Consider the following 20386-nt stretch of genomic DNA (forward strand, 5'->3'; position numbering starts at 1 on the left):
TGGAATTGTAAATTGGTACAGTCATTGAAGGGAAGTACATTGAGCAATAGCTATTTAAATTTAAAAAAAAAACACCTGCATACTCTATGATCTACCATCAGCACGTAAGAGGCTCTGCCCTAGAAAAATCAGCACATGCGCCAAGTGAGTCATGTAGGAGAATATTCGTTCACCCAGCATTGTTTATATCGGGGGAAATCTGGCAATAATACAAATATTAATTTAGCAGGGAAATGACTTTAAATGTGGTACATTCATATTATAGCACATTGTGGTGACAATCAATAAATATATAAATGTGTATATTTATAGATTGTCAAGACATACTTTTGACTGAAAAATCAAACAAAAACATTAGAATATTGCACAAAGCATAATGTATTTGTTGTAAAAGGATCAGGCACAGAATACACATAGATGTACCTGTAGAAAGATACAGCACTGAATGACACATCTGTGGAGGGCCAGATTTGGTATGATTGGTTAAGGAAAGTTTTGTCTTAGGTATAGCTTTTTAAATTTACTGTTTGAAACAAGGACAACATTAATTGAGTAAGCAAATTTATCTAAAATAAATCATATTTGTTACAGAACAGAAAATGCAGCATTAGTATTCCTCTGTTTACACACACACACACACACACACACACACACACTCAAACCCAGGAGAGAGTCTGTATGATTGGTTAAGTCAATATGAATTTAAAAGTCTAGGTGTTAAATGAACATACACACACAAAAGACACAAGCTATCCTTGAGTGTCCTAGATTCATGTCGTCATGTTATCAGATGTAACCAACTGTCATTAAGATAATATTAATGTAGCCATCATTACATGAAATTCTCCAGTGAAGTTTTAGATTTTAAGGAAGAAGATATTTTTAGGTATCTGACCAAGAATAGATTTCTGAATATGTATTTACAAAAATGAGAGCGGTCAGGTGTGGGGAGCTAAGGGGCAATAGATGCAAACGATGGCAGGATGACCTGAGTCAGGCACTCCATCCTCTCTGCCCCATTCCTTCAGACCATGGGCTAAACTCAGCCCCACCCACCTCACATTAACATTGTGAGGATCATCGAGACAGCATCTATAAAATCCCTTTTGTAAGTATAAAATGCTCTATGTGTGCCAGGCATTGTTACCCTCAACTTGGTGATTAACCAGTAAAGTCAAGATTGACATATTTTTGCTAATCATAAAAAAATGAGGGAAAAGATTGGAAAGTAAATCTATGTTGCCTTGGTGAGTGGTGACAGAGCTCCATTATGTTTGAAGTCTGTGACTACGCCCATGGCTTTGACAAGTCAACAGAATGAAAATAATTGCCCTTTGGGTAGAATGTGTGAGATTTCTGTTTCTATTGGAAGGTCAGCTGAATGACTAATGCCATGCAGCATTAATCTAAAAACAAGTGAGGTTGTCCTGGATTATTACCATTAAATTGTGATTGGAACTCCTGTTCAAATAACACTTGTTCCTCTCAACCACAGAAATCTCAACTTGGTCAAACAAGAAGAAATATTCATCACAGGACTCTCTAACCAGATGCATATTGGACCAGGTTGTTGAGATTTCCTCTTTTTCTCTCCCCAACAAGAGAACAGCTTCTCTGTTCTTTCATTTTGCTCTCAAGACTGAAGATGATTTGTGCCAGGCAGCAAAGATCTGAATCTAATACTTTAATGTTGTTTTAACATAGTTTTCATTTTTAATCTGTAGATAATCTTAACATAATAGACTGTGAATCAATATTTATAAATGAATTTTAATCTTTTATAGCAGATCCATTAACAAACCCCAAATTTATTGTGCCATAAAAGGCCAAAGCTAAGGCATGTAGCATAGTCTTATAGTTCCCAACTGAATCACTAGGCACAGTAGATATGTTGCTTCACGCTGCACTTTTCTTTGGGATAAACACAGAAACAGTAAAAAGGGGCTAAGGCACCACAGGGGCTGCAAAGCAGACAGGCTGCACAGCCTGTAAGGGAGCCTTTTACAGACTGACGGTGGCTGTTGCCGGGCGACCAGCTGTGCATCTGGGATGAGCTGATGTGGAGAAGTCGCTTTTAGTACAGGACCAACATTTTCCTTGGATGTTACTCCATTTGCTTTCAATTTTTATTAGGGCATTTTTAAAATTTATCTTCTCACCACCAGAAATATAAACAATGAATAGAACATGGGTTTTGCCCTCCTTTTTTTTAATGGCTGACTCGAATAAAGCCACGTATAGTTACAACTGCCAGGCTAAGTGTTTCTGGGCCCCTAAGCCAACCACAGAAGATCATGAGGACGGATGTGGTGGCCCCCAAACCCCTTTAACAGGCTGTGTTGTTTATCATTGAAGATTCCTGGACATGTTTCTTTCCTACACACCAGCAGCCACCTAATCAGCAAAACACAGACACAATTTCACACAGGGATGCACAGGAGTCAGAAGACAGGTTTGGTGTGTTGGCCTGAATATGGACCTGGAATTCCATATGAAGCCTAGAACTTACAGCCTTTTGTAAAATTGACCAGACTGCTGGCGCACGTAAAATAACTCAGCAAGACCTTGACAAAGTACTATCGCTTTATATAATATCCTTAACATTTATTTTAAAGGTTAAGAGTTTTTGAGAATTAGCTCAACCTTATTTGTTTGGAGATTAATGAAATCACTGTGCTATGGCAACCAAAGGAACTGCAGGAATTATTTAGTTGGCCTTCCTGGAGACTGAGTTAGGGGTCAACTGCCAAAGGTCATGTGGCCTTTGTGAGGCAGTGCCAGAACAAGCTTTCACATCGCTGTATATTATTATGCAAATAAATACTATTTTGAAAAATAAAATCGTTTGCATTCCCTTATCAGTTCTCCATGGGCATGCACATTCTGCTTAAAAACTGGAGAGCAGTTTTGCAATGTAACAGCAAGACATCAGCATTCCAATCTGGATGTACTTGATGTGGCCTGGCTTCGAGAATCAAGTGCAGAAACTGGTCAGATTCCCAAAGACCCATGTGATTGTTCTTACTGCTCCCAATACTCATCATGGAAGTAAAGAGGTTGCCCTAAACGATAGTCTACTGCAAAATTCTGTTCACCCTCAATCAGTTCTATGCACCCCCAGACTTAGGAGTGCATTTGGTCAAGCTAAGTCAAATGCCTTTGTGTAATGTCTTGCACTTTCTCTTCTGATATGACGATCTTTCTCTCAAACATCCTGTTAAACATACTGGCCATGCTTCCAATTTTGGAAGGAAGTTTTTAATAGCTAAACTAAATGGCAGATGCCTGGTACTTTGGTGTGGAAATAAAATCTGGTTGTGAACAAATTGTGAATACTAATTCCCAGAACTATAGCAAAAAAAAAGTTTCAGAAGATAGGAAAATAAAGAAAAAGAGATGGAGAAAAGAACAGTGAAGGTGCAAGGACCATTTGGCCATCGGGGGCCAGATTTAAGTTGTTTTTTCTAACCCCTTTGTAAGGCACCTGATGCCCAGACTACTTTACTAGCCCTAAGAGTCTAACGCTTCACTATAATATCCTAAAATTGCCTGCTCTCTTCCTCATGGACCCAAGCATGAACTAATCTATGTGTACTGGCTTGAATGTTTGCAAATTCTTTGCGCCCTCCTCTGGATCAAAGCTGACTTGGAGGATTCCTGAACCACAGGGAACTCCTATGGCTGGCCCCACAACCCGTGAGGCAACACACCCGAGAGCACTGCCCACAGAGCCACCTAGAATGTGTGAGTGTGAGACGCAGAGTAGCAAGGCACAAAGGCAGTGGGTCGTGAAGGGGAAAACTAATGTGCAGAAGCTACGAGTAAGAGACTATGCGGAGAGGAAATTGAATTTACTGCTCATGGCTAGAGAAGTGGTCCTCGTAAAAAGAGAAAAAGAGGGAGAATCGAATGACTGTAGTGGAGAACATCAGAGTTGGGGCAGTTGGCAGTCTGTACTGAGTGCCTATCCCAAGACTTGTGGTTGAGCCACAAGAGATTCTGTCCACTCTCTAGAACTAACACAAAGGAAATGCTAACAATTGCTTCCATCCGGAAGGATGATGAGTGAGGCTCCAGGTCCCACACAGACTTGGAGAGCACCTGCTGGAATGCCTTGCTCTTCCTCGAGTTGCCCTGTGGCCAGGCTTTATTATCTGAATTAAATGTACACAGCATTGAAGACCAACGTACTCTGGTCTATGCTTGCCATAGATATTTGTAATTTAATTCTGTTTTCTGGGAAAAACTTCTGCATCAGATGATCTGTAGATTTTTTTTCTGATCGCTTTTAATATTTCAGTGATGGGAAAAATGAGTCCAAAGAGATAAAAGAACTGAAATGCTGGTCAAAGAAAGTCATATATGTTTAGAATTGTATTTCACGAATACTGATGTAGTGCTTGCTACTTGCTAATTACCATCCTAAGCATAAATATTTTATGTTACCCATATTAACTCTATAAATTTTCACTCACATAATTCTCATCACAACCCTATGAGATAGGTACTATTGTATCTACTTTTAGATGAGGAAATCTGAGGCAAAGAGAGTTTAGGTAACTTGCTGAAGGCCTCACAGTAAGTGAGGGAAGAACAGGGATTTGAACTCAGGAATAGTGCTCCAGATTGGGGCCTCTCATTCATTATATTACATTGCCACTCAAATTTGAACTTGAAAACTTACGTTTTAACCAATTGTCAAGTATTTATTATCTCTGCTATGCAACATGAAACCCAAAATGTTTGTTTTCCTAAATTGAAGAAATGTGTCATCTTGTTGATATGTCAAAATATATAAACACAGTAGATTCAGTCAGTTTTGATATCACTGTAGTTGCACCTTTTTACTTTTGTAGTGATTTAAGGATATTTACTGGATGCTAACTAACCAAGCCCAATGACCAGTTCTTTAAATATATATCTTTAGCTCTCACAGTAGTAATTCTGCAGGGTATTCCAATTTCATAGTTCAGGCAACCAGGCTTAGGGAGGTTAAGATTATAGTTCACAGTCACTCAAGTAGTAAGTGAAAATCCCAGGAAGCAAAAATACATAATTAAAGGCTATTGACACCATATTGGTATTTAAATAAATACCAATGAATACCTAAAGAAAGGTTAAATCGAACTTCCCCCTTGAAAATATTTTTTTTGTGAAGTAGGTCATACTCATCTTTCATTCTTATTTTACATATATATTGAATTACAGAGTGATATTTTAATATTTTAAGGATCTGAAAGCTGAGGTGGGATTGGGGCCGTACTTTCTACATTCAAGCTGGGGAAGACATCCTGATCCAAAGTTTGGAGACATTCTGGTCTGGTGGGCAAAGACTAGGACATAAATTTGGACAAACTAGGTGGAGTCAGAGTAAGGGGGTCCTGAAAAACAGCAGAGGGTTTGGACTTAATGTGATAAGAAATAAGGCTGTGAAGGCTGTTGAGAGGCCGAGGACAGAATAAAAGCAGTGCTTGGGGAAGATTAATCTGTCAACAGTTTGCAGGATAGATGCTATTTTAAAGATTGTATATTGTTATAGTACTTTATGTTTCCTTGGGGGTGTGTTGTATATATTTTTCTCTCCTCCATAAGATTATAAACCCTGGTAAGGCAAAGACCATGCTTGCAGCTTCTTTTAGTTTCCCACAGCATCTAAGGCAGTGCCGGTCTGTTACTCTTCATGATTAAAAGTGTAGATATGCCAGCTAATGATAGGGGATATTCAAATATTTGAGGCTATTTGGAACAGAGCAACGATGTTTTCCCTGGGCAAAATTTTAAAAAAGATACTTTTTTTTTCTTCTGAGTCAGAAATTTCAGAAGCCTGTGTCCAGTGATAGAAATAATTGAAAAAGGAGGAGAAGGCTAAAAGGAAAAAGAAGAGAGGGAAGAAGCAGTGTTGACATGGAGTGGGCCAACACAAATTCTCGCTTCTTAGGGCTCAAATAATATTGGCAAATGCCCTGGATTTCCACCTGGGTAGGACATTGAGTAATTTTGCTAACCACCAAGACTGACAACTGAAAAGACCATGGAGTCCTGTAATTATGTCACAGCCCAAGAGTTTTCTTCCACATCCTGTTTCTGCTCACAGGGCAGGCAGCTGTTCCATGCAGCAGGCGCTGTGTAGAGAACTGTGATGTCACGGCTGGGTTCAACATTTTTGAAACATAAATAAATCAATAACATTTGCCCTGGTTAAAGTTAAGACAGTAACCACCCACAAACCCTGTCTGTATAAATCCAACTTCGCTCAGCTAGAAGAAACCAGCCACCAACGTAAACTGACACGTTTCTAACAGCTGATTGGTCTGAAGGAAGAACTATGACTAGAAGCCATATTTCTAGGGTCATAGTCTAGCCTTTGTTCTCTGTTCCCATATTCTACGTGCCGTTTTGTTTAGGACATGTGGGTTCTTTATTCTTCATCTCCCCAAAGCATAAAACCAAGTGATAACTTTAAAAAAAATATTTATTGATCTGAGACAGAGAAATATGAGAGATTTATTGTTGTCTACTTATTTATTCATTCATTGGCTCATTTTTGCGTGTACCCTTACTGGAGATTGAACCCACAACCTTTTCATATGAGATGATGGTCTAATCAATTGAACTACCCAGTACCTGGCCAGGACCACTTGACAACTTTTGACCTAAATTCTTATAATGTCAGAGGCTTTTCTTTTTTTTTTAATTTTTATTTTTATTTAATTCTTGTTCAAGTACAGTTTTCTGTCTTATATTCCCAGCCCTGTCCCCCACCACCAGCACTCCTCACCTCCCTCCCATTTCCACCCCCCCCACCTTAGTTATTGTCCATGTGTCCTTTATACTTATTCATGTGAGTCCATCCCCTTTCCCCCTATGATTCTCTCCCCTCTCCTCTCTGGACCCTGTCAGCCTGTTCTGTATTTGAGTGTCATTGGTCATATTTTGCTTGCTTGTTTGTTTTGTTGTTTAGATTCCTGTGAACGGTGATATCATATGGTATTTGTCTTTCATTGCCTGGCTTATTTCGCTCAGCATAATGCTTTCCAGTTCCATCCATGATGTTGCAAAGGGTAGGAGCTCCTTCTTCCTTTCTGCAGCATAGAATTCCATTGTGTAAATGTACCATAGCTTTTTGATCCAGTCATTTACCGAGGGGCATCTATGCTTTTCTGAGTATATTAATGGATGGAAGCACTAGCACCCTTTGTCTCCTGAGTCTGATTTTCAATCCTCTGTGATGTTAGATTTGCCAAAGGGAATGTAACTGAATAGCCTCTGGAACAAATCAGCATCACTAGACGCTGCTACATCCCACATTTGCTCGATGTCTGTAGTGTGAGAGTACTTTATCCTTCTAATTTTATAATGCAACCTATTCAATTTTTCCTTCATACCTACCTTTGAGGCTTGATGCCTTATTCACACACAGTTTTCACAGTAAAGGAAATATCCTTTTTTCCATGGTTTCTTTATGATCATGGCAAGTCCCTACTTAGATAATCTCCTCCACCTCCACAGTGGTACTCCTGATAATGGGAAGTTCAGCAAGTGGTATAGTTTACATCACCATATACGGTCGGTTAATGGCTGCTTTATTGGGTATCTCCAGTGAGATGATGGGCCATCTGAGAGTATTAACACCTGGATTTACAGTCATCATGATGGAACACATTGAAGTTATTTACTAAGCTGAATTACTCAATAACATCCTAGAAACATAAATAATCAAGAAGCCTCATTTTCAAGCCTAAAAGCCAGGAGTCTGTCTTGCTAATTGACCATGATGGAGTTATAATAGTGAAATACAACATGGAAAATCTCTCTAGAAGGCTGCTGTGGGCCTGTAACATCAATAAAGCACTGGTGATCCCATTTCCAGACCTAAGTTCTTACGAAGGACTCCTTCAAGGCAGTCTCATGTTTTAAGATGCCAATCTTTGGGGAGGTGTTTTAAATGTCCAGTTATTTCACAGAATAGAGAAGAACTATTTCCATGTAATTAAATGTGAGCTCCAAGATATTTCCAGGATTGATTTATAGGCTTCAGGTACCCAATGAGATTAGTTAAATCGTCAAGAAAATATCAAAATGTAGATAGAATAGAGTAGAATAGAATAGAACAGAATAGGTACAACAAAATAAACTACAATAGATTAGGAATCAAACAATAGATTCCTGGAATTGAATAATTAGCACCTATACTTCCAAAATAAAGAGGAAAAAGAACATTAATATAGGAATAATCTTCAAGTAGACATTGGCCAATTTGATCAACAATATAATAATATAACATATTAGATAATAACTACTAATTTTCCTAGTATTAAAGCACTATGATTGTCAAACAACTGATCCTCAAACTATTGGTAAAGCAGGCATTGTTTTATCGTACACATTATAGAACTGAAGTTTGAAGGGATTAAGTTAAATCAGAGACAGATGCCATGTGTTTGGATTCCTATACAGTGCCTTTACATATCCTCAGTTCTTAAATGTCATATTTTCCTTGCAGCTGAAATTTGCCTGATATATCTGTCCATTTCAGTCACATGCAGAGATGAATTGTGATAATCGTACATGGTGGTTAAGCCAACGGGAAAGGTGAGTTCTGGCTTACTCTCCATGCTAATATGGCTAAATTACTCTCTAGACTGTTGGCCACATGCTGACCAACCAGTATCAATTGCTACAAGAAATAATATTTATAGATCAACCTGCATTACCAGGAAATAAAATGGCAATCAAGTTTTCAGAATAGCGGCCTTCCAAATATTTGATAGTTTCCAAATATCAAAAACTATGTCACATTTACAAACCACTTAGATAATTGAGAAGCAGACTTGCCTGTCAGTCTTCTAAAATTATTTATATACCAGGAAGGTAAGCATCCAGCTCAGTCATTAGGAAGTCTATACATTTTGATCTGAGTGAAAAATCACATATTGCTTCTGAAAACAAAGGAAATGACTGCAAGAAGCTGATTGTTTGCTGCTCTTTTACTAGAGGCGAAGCCTTTCTAATTTTGTTTTTGGTGACAACCATTATCACGATGGACAGAGAACATGCGGTGTGCTGTGGCCCCTCCAAGAATTTTCAATGGCTGTGTCTTATTTTTTCAAGAGTAAAACACATGGGATATTACTTATCAGGAAGAGTTCTCCTTTGTTTATCAGTCTTCCTACTGTCTTCATTCTCCCTTCCTCCTTTATTGCTACAGCCATTTACTCTTTCATCAGTCCAGGAAGATGATTATGTTAAATTGTACTGACCCAAGAATCTGGTCTCAGTCACTCATGTTCTCGTGCTTTTAAAAACCTAGAGATGAAGTAGTAGCCTATTACAAAATGTTCAGCAGACCGTATGGTTTGCTGGAACAGAGGACCATATGCAAGGATATGGACTTACTTCTGGCAGTATTTTGTTGCAAATCTCTCTTACTCACATGACTGCTGTGTCCCCATAAAGGCAGAGCAGGAGAGAAAGCAACCAGAATAAATAATCATCAAGTAAAAGAATGAAGGGGCATGGTTTTAAGAAGCGATAATGGACAGACACCAGAGGAATTTGTGTTAGAGCCTTTTCAGAGCAGATAATTAATACATTGCATATGGAATCAACTCATCGAGGGATGCAATGGAAGTAATTAGTATGAAGTTTTAATAAATGAGTTAGACATGTATTTAGAGAAAAGAGAATGCTGTGATGTACAATTAATAACTCCGAGGCTGGGATGAAGCATATAGGACATGGGCTTTCTAGCTGCTTTTCCCTATTCCCTCATCAGCCAGTCAGCTAAGAATGTGCCTTAGCAAACACTTTCTACAGTGGGCTCCCAGGAGTGTCTTGTCTGTGGAAATCAGGGAAATCTAAAAACAGCTCTGTTCTGTTTCAGAAAGGTAAATGAGCCTTCTATGGAAAGCAGAGGTGTGGAAGACTTTAGACAAACTTATTACAAGCTCCAACACACACTTAGTGACTGGAATTGTGACTTAAAGCTTCATACGGCCCAGTGTCCCTAGAGGCCAAGAATAATAGACAAAAATACAAGGATAGGGCATTTAATTAAGCACTATAAATGAATGGCAGCATGGCTCATCCTGCACTGTCATTCTTGTTCTATCTCTTCTCAAAGGAATGTAGGAAAGCAAGAGCATAAATTGGGGTCATCAGCCATAAACATTTATATACATAGTCTCTTGCTTTGAGGCGAAATGTCTCTGCCATTACAGCAAGAATTTCCCAATGAATGAATGAAATGTACAATCATGATTGCAAGTCAACTCTGATCACCCATGTAGCCAAACACGTTTCCTTTAAGTAAGTGTTGAACCCATTAACTACATTTTATCTATGACCTGCTGAGTAAAATGAACTCTGCTTTGGGCTAAATTACTTGCATGATGTATAGACAAGAGCATTGAGAAATAACGAAGAAAGTCCTGAAAGGTCTAGAGGAGAAATGAGCCTTGAACTAAAGAATCCACCTAAAGAATCCACCCTGCCCCCCAGTAACATTTCATGGTGGTGCCTGATATTCTAAGATTTGCAATCAATTATTTTGATAATGAAAGGCTCTTCTGGTCATTGGGTCCCTCACTGAAATGTGTTTATCAATAAAAACAGGTAAAAATTAAGGTTTAGCACATTTATGCCACTCTGCTGGTACTGGTCACTCGATATCTCATTTAATTGCTACAAAGATCCAAGAAGATAGGTTTTAGTGATAGCATTTTACAGATGACAAAACTCTCGGAAACTACTCAGCTTTAGTGGCACAGCTGAGCCTCTAACCCAGCTGTTCCTGGTACCAAGCTATGACAATTTATCTCAATAATCTCTGAAAGCAAAATCCTATGGAATCAAATTATAAAATGGATACTCAGAGGAAGCAAAAGTGCAAGAATGGGATGCAGTGGTTGTCTGGAAGCAAGAAGGAATGGTAGCGAACGAGTCTCTCTCTCTCTCTCTCTCTGTCTCCACAGTTAGTGTGATTAGCCCTCTAACTTCTTTGATAGGTCTGCTTTATGAGTGACAACAAAAAGAAGTACAAGTTGTGATTTGGCCAAATATTTCATTTCCTTTGGGATAAAAATGTTAAAATACTGGTTGTGTCTTCTTTGAAATAAAGAGAGTCCAATGCTACTAAATGGCACATAAGACATTTTGGAAAAGCAATTGGTTGTCACTTTCCCCTTTTTTGTGTGTTCTTTCTCTACAAGTGTAATTTTAAGCAATGTGTCACCTGAGAGAAAGAGAACACAAAATGCCCCTTAAATAATATGTATGAGAATGGACCCCCCAAAATCATCATTATTTTCTGGAGGACAGAGCCCTTATAGTACAATATCCCCTGACTTGGTGAGTGTTCTAGAGATTTATCTGTATCACTGCACCAACTGGCATTGTTGTGAGAGGCTGCATCCAGCTTCAGTGAACTTTTCTGGAAGACTCTTTCAACACATTTACCCATTTCATAATGGGTGATTTATGAGCACACCTGCCCACACCATGCGAGTGCTCAGCAGTTTTTCACCAAAACCAGCATACTCTCCATGCCCCGCCCCTCGCTACTCACCCAATCTCCTCCTAAGCAACTTTTGTTTCCCCAAATGGGGAAAAAATGTTCTCAAAAGAAAATATTTTGCCAGTGTGGAAGAGGTGAAAAAAATGGCAGAAGCACCAAAGGGCATCAAAATTGATCGACCTCAAAACTGTTTTGAGCAGTGGAAAAAACGTCTTGACAGAAGTATTGCATCAAATGGAGCGTGCTCTGAGGGTGACTGAAGTTTAAACATGTAAGAATAAGTATACATTTTTAATAATGAACTTTCAGTTTTGGGATATATGTATGTGTGTGTATATGTATGTGTGTGTGTAACCTATTTGTCAAGCCAAATATTCAGGTATTCAGAACTGGAAAAGAAAAACATAAAAATAGCTGAAAACCATTACATCTTTAAAGAGAGATGTTTTGGTTGGGTTAATGGAGGAGTGTGTGGATTCTTCCATAGCCAGGTTATAAAATACCTAAGTTTATGAGACTAAAGATTGATTGGTGTGAATTAAGAGAAACCTACATGAACGCCCACCAAAACAAGCTAGATTTAAATTTGTTCATTCATTTCTTTATTCAGCCATTGTTTATTGAACATCAACCTGTGCTGATCACAATATTTTGTGTTGGTGGTATAAATGTTGAACAGTCAGACATTGTTTATTGAGCTTACATTCCAGTGAAGCAACCAAATAATCGGTAAGTAAATGCTATGATGAAAACCAAGTGCAGTGATAGAAAATAAATAAAGGCTGTATAGGAGTAAATGTGGATATAGGAAAAGATGTGGATACAGGAAAGGTAAAAGAAGAAAGAAAGGTGTTAGATGAAGATATATACAACTAGTATCCCCATTTTATAAGTGAATGTGCACAAAAGTCTTAGAATGTGAAAGAGCTTATTTTTTTTCTCTAAGAAATGATGGGAGCCACAGTGGCCAGGGCATGGTAAGGAATGGAAAAACAGGGCTAATATGATGCTGAACAGCAAGACCGGCCTAGCATGACTCTGTAGGAGATGAGGGATGTGAGAGATTCGTGTTTTGTAGATCTCTTAGCTGGAGACTGAGAACGGACTGACCGAGAGAAAATGCAGAGAAAGCAACAGAGAATTTACTATAGAACTCATGCAAGATATGTTGGTGGCCTGACCTAGGGGCATGATTAAGAGATAAGAGAAATGGAGAGATTTAAAACAGATTTTGGTTTTGGATAGATGATATTACTCGGATTAATTGGACATTATTTGAGGAAGTGGTAGATGGCAATGTCTGGAGAAGTGTGTATGTGTGGGTGTGGGTGTTGTTTTTGTTTTTGTGCAGACACACCGTCCTCAGGACTAGGAACTTAAGAGGCAAGGAAGGGGTAGCTGGGGTTAAGAAGGAGAGCGGTTTGTGAAAAAAACAGTGATATACCGGAGTCTCCTTTGTCACAGTCAAAGAGGAAAGTGGCACAAAGTCATCTGAACTGTGACTGATTTTAATATATTACCGGATGTGGCGGACTCCATCCAGCAGAGTCCACCTGTTGTGGCTGACGACGAGAATGAATGCACAGGCGACAACGATCCTGTGGGGAAAAAGGGAACGTCATGACTACTCTCTCAAGGGGAGAGTGCCTATGGGTGCCTCAGGCACTCCCTCAAGAGGGGAGCGTCCCAACCCTTGCCTATATAGGCTTTTATTGTTTTCTTTGGGCCTTACATCAGAGAAAGATTTATTACCTATTACATAGAATATTATTGTCTATATTTCAGGTACAGTCAAGGAAATGAAAATAACATGCAGAGGGGAAAGGCAATGAGCTGATTAGCTCTGTCCTTGGGCAAATTCACACAAGCTTTGGATATTACCTTGAAGATAGACAATACATATTTGTTGTTTTAGACCAGGGTGATGGAGTTTTAGCAAGAGCAAGCCATAAAAGTCTGTATGCATTTTTTAGGCCTGATTCCCACGGGAAAACTCAGTTTGAAGGTCTGGCTCCTGCCCACCACCTCACTTCTGTAGGTTTTGCATACAGAGCTGAGTCGTGTTGGCCAGACTTAAACAAACCGGTCCCCTACAACCTGACACTGATAGAATTACTTCAAAGGACAGAGGTTTCAGGCCAGTAATACTTAAGACCAAGGCGTAGGGACCTGAGAAGCCGCATAGGGCGATGATAGAATAAAATATAGAAATGGCCATGTGAGAAGAAGCGAAGCGACGTCCATTCCCGGTAGGTGTCTCAGCTTTGTAGGTGAGCAGACTTGGATAACAGATGAGAAGAAACAGGTAAAGCTCTTACGGACCAGAAAGAAGACTGATAATAACTAGTAAAGGGGAATACTCAGCAATAGGACAGTAATCTACCAAGAGCCAAGGAATCCAAAGTGTTGCCGAGGACCAGCTTCTCTGTTAACTGGTAGCATAGTGATGGTTTTCCATCTATAAAAAGTAAAATACATTACTCGTGTATGTATTCATTCAATGAATGTGAATTTACTGAGCCCCTTCTATGGTTTAGGTGGCCGTCCCTAAGAAATAGTAAATTAGGTTGCATTCTTTTCTGTTTGGAAGAGAGCAAGCAAGGCAGGCAGTTGCTCACAAGGCAACCCCAAGCTCCTTAGAGAGCTGCATTGCCTACCTGCTCCTCACCTGTCCCATCCACCTCTTTTCCTTTCGGTCTCAGAACCTTAGTTCCAAGTTGCATGAAGTGAACAAACCAGACACTGTCCTTTTGTTTATGGATTGTTTATTCTGAGGGCGCGAGGAGAGCATGAATTACGAAACATGTTGATATTAGTCAACTAAACACAGAATTAATAATAGAATTTCAAACACCATGTGTTGTTTTCAAAAGTTAAAAGTGAATTCAAATGACTTTTTCCCTATAATCTCTATAATACCTAATTTTCTTGATTGGCATATCATAAAGTTAAGGTTAATAATTTGTAGGTAAATGAACTCAAGCATTTCAGAGTGTTCTTACTCCTAATTAATCAGTCATAAGAGGATATGCTTCAACAAATCTTTGGATTTCTGCTTTATTTTCCTAATCACAACATTCTACTCTTTCATTAATGCAATACTAATGCCTGTATAGGCTGAAAACTTCAAATGTGTTATATTGATTCCCTGGGCCATGAACTCTCGGCTCCTTGCTAGCGCTTCCAACTGTGTGGTTGGCGTTATCTGGTGGTTCTGTGATCTTCCCAGGGACCCACAGAGTGCACAGCTCACCCTAGGACCTCCATGAAAGTCTGACCTCCAGTTCAAAAGTCAGGAGGCACAGGTTTGTGCCTCTGCTGAGCTGCAGGGAAACATGCTGATTGCTGCAGAGAAATAAAGGTAAATCAGTCACCGAACTCCACCGAGCAGAGGAAAAGCTCATGAAAAGCAGGTTATACAGGCAAGTGAAGAGCTAACATACTCACTTCATGTTGCACTCTGGAAATAGTAAGAAGTCAGATTGGATTCTTTGTTTGCAATGGAGGAAGTTGCAGATGGACAGAGCAGTCAACACCCACTCAAGACAATTCCAGGGCCATCAGGAAGCCACCCTGCCTATTGCCCCCTCCCATGCCCCACCTAGCCCTCTTCTCTTACCAGGTCTCAGAGTATCTCAGAGTGTCAAACTTTACATGAGACTAAGTGATTCAGAACGAGAGGCCAGGGTGTTGCTCCAGTCTAACCATGATATTCTTTCTGCTGGCTCTGTTACAAATCCTGACTCTTGGCCTTCTGGAGGTCACAAAGTCAGTCTATTGCCTGTGGAACTTCAAAATACTTCTTTCTCCAGTTGTGTTTCTTATTGGCCCCTGGAAAGATGACTGGGCCCTTCTTGTCTGATACGAGGAAAAGATGCAACAAAATCTGAAGGAGGATGTTTTCTTATCAAGCACGGGAAGTGCTTGAGGTAGGTTTAAGTCATTTGGAGTGGCGCTGAAATAGAATCGCTCTGTGGAACTTCAGGAGCACTTGATGGCCATGAGTCTACCTGTGCTTGAGGAGACCTCTGGGGATGGAAGCAGAGGATCAATGGAATCAATTCAGTATCTTTCAAGAAACAGCTATTCCAACTGTTACTAAATTTCTTCTGTATGATGATCAACACGTTAAGAACATATTTATATTTAAGATGACTCTGTTATCACAAAAGAGTAATGGTAGTTAGGCAGAAAATGCCATACATTTAAAAATATGTCAGAAAGTAATAGATCTACTAATAATAGTCCTAAGAACTTTTAAAATCACTGGGGCCCCAGGTTTGTTGATAATTTCTGCCTACCAAGATACTTTCTCCTAAAGGAGTTGCTGCAAATGGATTTGCATGAAAAGGGCCTCTGGGCATATTCTTGAGACAGCAAAAAAAGATAAGAGGTAGAAAAGTGTGTCACCCCTCCCAGCTGAAATGGGCAGAAAGGAACTCTACGGAATAAAGAGCAGTAACTGCTATGTGGAACAGGGAAATGAAAACCTTTCCTTACAAGAAGGTTCCCTTTGCCCTTCATGAGGCTGTGCGTGTGCATGTTAAGCACGTTTACTTTTTATCTCATTTAATCCTTAAAGTGGCTCTGTTTAAAGGAGTTATGCATCTTACCTGGGTAGCAGGTGGCGGAAAAAGGAGGCGAACAGAATATCTGAGCTTCCTACGAAGGTGTTGGTGAAGGTGGGTCCGCAGCAGGAAGCTGTCTTTAGGGTCTTTGCTTGGAGGCAGCAAGGTTCAGCTTTTAAAGGAACTGCCACTTTATTTACTTTGGGGGTGAAGTTGTGTGATCTACAGGCTTCAGCTGTTGCCTTTGTTCTGAACACAGAACCGAGGTACTAGGGTGGAGATTTGTGATTAACTCTACAAAAGAGCCTGAAGGAGCAGGAGCTGAGCTCTTCTGGAAATCTTCCCATTCTTCCCATTGTCCTTCGAAGTACAAGGACTGCTTGAACTGAGTTAAGTCAGAACTACCGCTTCACACCCTTCAGTGTCTGTTCATTTTTACTTGATTCTTATGCATCAAATGCTGTGTCCCTGACTGACTTCTCTGCTTATTCCACTCAGGCAGTATTTTCATGGTCTTCAGGAACTCTGATCAAACTAGGAAAAGGTGTATTTACTTTTAATCCAAAAATACCATCGGAGAATAAAGAACAGGTCAGGTTAAATCATTTATTTATTTTTTAAGGTTTTAAAAAAGATTTTATTTATTTATCTTTAGAGGGGGAGGGAAGGAGAGTGAGAGAGAGAAATATCAATGTATGGTTGCCTCTTGTGCGTCCCCTGCTGGGAACTGGCCTGCAACCCAGGCATGTGCCCTGACTGGGAATCGGACTGGTGGCCCCTTAGTTTGCAGGCTGCGCTCAGTCCACTGAGCTACGCCAGACAGGCCAGGTTAAAGCATTTGAACTTAGATAATTGTGTACACGCCTGTCCCAAATCAGCAGCCTAATTTTCTTGCATATAGTTGGATGTATTATAGTACAACAACTATGAAGCCTGTCCTCAAAGGACCATTAAAGGCTAAATGGATTCCCATAATATGCAATACATAAAAAAATTAAGTATAGTGCTTTGTTCCTCTGTGTTGGTCAGAAAATTCACACACACACACACACACACAAATTAACACATTCACCATGATTATGTACCATATTGAAATCATAGGAGTTCACTAATCAGTTTGTTCACTTTGCATCTAGAATGGAAGGAAAATGTAAGTACCCTCTTCTGCCTTTTAGAATCCTTATCATCCGCATGTGAGTTCTACATCCTGTTCCCTCGAGAACCTGTTTGCTAGTCAATTGTCAAAACTGAAAATATCTGCAAACTTATTTAACATTAAAATGTTGAGGAATAACAATACAAAATTCTCCCCTTTTAAATGGATACCTAAAGTCTCTACAATTCTAGAGCCAAAGGTAGAAATCTCTAGTAAGTACAAGGGAAAGAATGCTGGTGTGGAAACCGAGAGATACACTCCGGCTCACCTTGTGCATTTAGCCAGGTCCGCAGACTCTGGCAGAGAACTTCTCTGGCTGAAGAAAGAAGACACTGAAGAAAAGATTCTCTACAGTGTCTTCCAAGATGGCATTCTATTAATCTATATTTCTGAAATCATAAATGTATTAGCCACCATCACAGAACTAGAGGGGTAGTACTTTTCACTAGCATTCTTCAAAAGTTTCTCTACATGAAAAGTTACAAAGCCTTTACTTCTGCTCTGTATGCTTCATTCTCTCTCTCTCTCACACACACACACACACACATACACACACACACAGACTTGTACGGTTGTTCATATGAAAATTAATACAACACCTAGTAAACAAAGTACAGTAATAAACTGTGTTTCACATACTCAAAATTGTAAATCTACTCTTGCCCACCCTGTGTGTGTGTCTATATACATACATATACACATATAAACATTAACTGTCTCCTGCGGTTTTGAAGAAACAGATATATGGCTTTTAATATTCTAATCACAAACACTTAGCTGCCAAAATAGCTAGGTGTCCAGTAAATGCAGATTAATCTGTGTGTTACATGCAGATATGTGTGTCTTCTCCCTCTCAATGAGCCCAGTTTGAGAAAGGCATTTAACCTTTAGCTCCCAGTTTGATGAACCTTCAATGCCACTGTACTTTTCTCTTCCACAGAACAGTTTACAGTTAAAATAAAACAAGAGAAAACATTGAAATTGACAAGATTAATTTATTTTAACTCTCGGTGGTGAGAAGCTCAAATGATAGTTCTCACTTTATAAAGCTGCAACTTCACTACAATGCAGAAACAGACCAAGCCATCAATTGCGTCTTTTCTGATGAGCAATTGAGTTGCAATGGAAGCCGAACACATATATTGAGGAACATAAAATGAGAGTTAGCTATTGTTTTTCACCTGCTGGAAATCAGGCTAGAAATTTTTGAAACCAAAACCAATTTCCTATTTTATAGCCATAACACAATAATTAATCTTTACTCTGGTATACATATAACAGCTTCTCTGATTTACCTCATATAATCTCAACTTTTAAGATAAGGGTCATAAAAGATGCTTTTATTTTAATTCCCTAGTTCTGTGCTGTTTGTTAGTATTAGAAATAGGTACAAACTGCTTACTTCTTTTAGGTTGCCTGAATGTATTTAAGATGCTTTAATTGTAGCCACATATGAACATTTTAAACATACTCCTTACTTTGCCAAGTGAGAAATTTAAAAAAAACCCATGCAATTGTCTTATAATGTCATATATGTGTTGATATGCACAATTCAGAGTAATGGGTATTTTTTTCCTTCTCAAAACTGACTCTTTTGAAGAAGTTTAGATATCTCCAAAATGGTTTCCATACAGAATAAAGTTTTAAAGAGAATGGCTTTGGACTTATTTTCCAACTAGGGACTTCAGGATATTTACATACAAATACCATGTTGACTGAAATCCAATTCAACTCAGTAAAAGAGTGTGAGAGGTTGTTCTTGTCTCCTTAACATCAAATCATCACTCACAGGCCTTCTCACAAACTGACTGTTTTGATTTCATAAAGAGAGAGATATGCTAGTAATGTCTGATGATTTAAAACTTCAGTGGTAGTTCACCAAAGTGATAGCCATTACTCAAATAAAGAAAAAAAGTACAAAGCCATTATTCTACTCAAGGATACTCATATACAGAGATAGAACTCCTTTGTTTGGATTAATTTTTAATCTAATTCAAGTAGTCAGGTCATTTGGAGTTGTTATAGTGAGTTTAAAGGTATATAAACCCTCTTCAAACTCAAGAAACTTCTCTAGAATTTATGTTATGTGCATGCATGGGATATGGCGCAGATAACAGTGAATTAAAGGATTTAAGTTGAGGAATAAGAAAACTCCCTCAAAACACAGAATAAATTCCACCAATTAGTCAAAGTAAAGAATATACATCCAACAAATCATCATGATAATACAAAGTAAAGAGACAGGAGAGAAAATTCTCCCCGGGACTTTTGAACCCCATGTCTCAAATGTGAAATGTACCTGCCATCTTCAGTTTATTATTATTATTATTATTATTATTATTATTATTACAAATGCAAAGGTGTTTAAATATGAAGGTGCCAACTGAATTGGATGTCCAGAATGTTATAAATGAACATGAGATCTGCCGCCCCAGAATTCAGGAATGATCTATACTGTTATTATCCTGAAGAAGAGGGCGATTCATACAGCTGACAGTGCACTCAGCTCTGTACGGTAGGCGGAGGTGCCTGTTTCGGTTCGGTGGGCTTCCTGTCTAAATAAGACTGAAAGGGAAAGAGGACAAAGACAAAAACTAAATTTATCATTGGAGTTACGGAATTAATCTCATCCATTCCACTAATCCAGCTTCATATATCTTTACCCAAAGATGTTACCAGGACACCTTTGTAGGGAGAAGGAATATCATCTACCTTCCTTACCATGACCCAAAATACTCCCAGATTCAGCATGCCCTTCCAGTATTCCCTGAGATCTCACCCCAGTAATTATGACTGTTTTATTCCTTCCTCTTCTCTACCTCATCTGTCACCAAGTTCTGAAGATTATTCCCAAATGTCCATAACCTGTATAATCATCGGTGTCTTTTCTAATTAGCAGATGTTCCTTCTGGGCTCATGGTGATGGGGGAATAAAATGAACAGCCATCCTTTTTTTTCTTTTTAATTGAATTTATTGGGGTGACATTGTTTAATAAAATTGTGTAAGTTTCAGGTGTTCAGTTCGATAATACATCATCTGTATATTGTATCATGTGTTCACCACCCCAAGTCGAGTCTCCTTCCATCACCACTCATCCCTCCTTTACTGTCTTCTACCTCCCCCCAGTCCTGTTCCCCTCTGGAATC

General features: G+C 39.0%; 1 long non-coding RNA gene across 1 annotated transcript in view; it reads left to right on the top strand.

The window, feature by feature from the left end:
* The first annotated feature begins 2643 nt into the window (after window positions 1–2643).
* The window catches only part of LOC118978216 (uncharacterized), a 66022-nt gene continuing 48279 nt past the window's right edge, over window positions 2644–20386 (top strand). Inside the window, exon 1 of the long non-coding RNA XR_005064660.1 lies at window positions 2644–3048. This is a non-coding gene — a long non-coding RNA (uncharacterized LOC118978216). The remainder of the gene's footprint in view (window positions 3049–20386) is intronic.

Source organism: Sturnira hondurensis, unplaced genomic scaffold, assembly GCF_014824575.4.
Source record: "Sturnira hondurensis isolate 20B ecotype Veracruz unplaced genomic scaffold, ASM1482457v3 Scaffold0001872, whole genome shotgun sequence".
NCBI classification, from domain to species: domain Eukaryota; kingdom Metazoa; phylum Chordata; class Mammalia; order Chiroptera; family Phyllostomidae; genus Sturnira; species Sturnira hondurensis.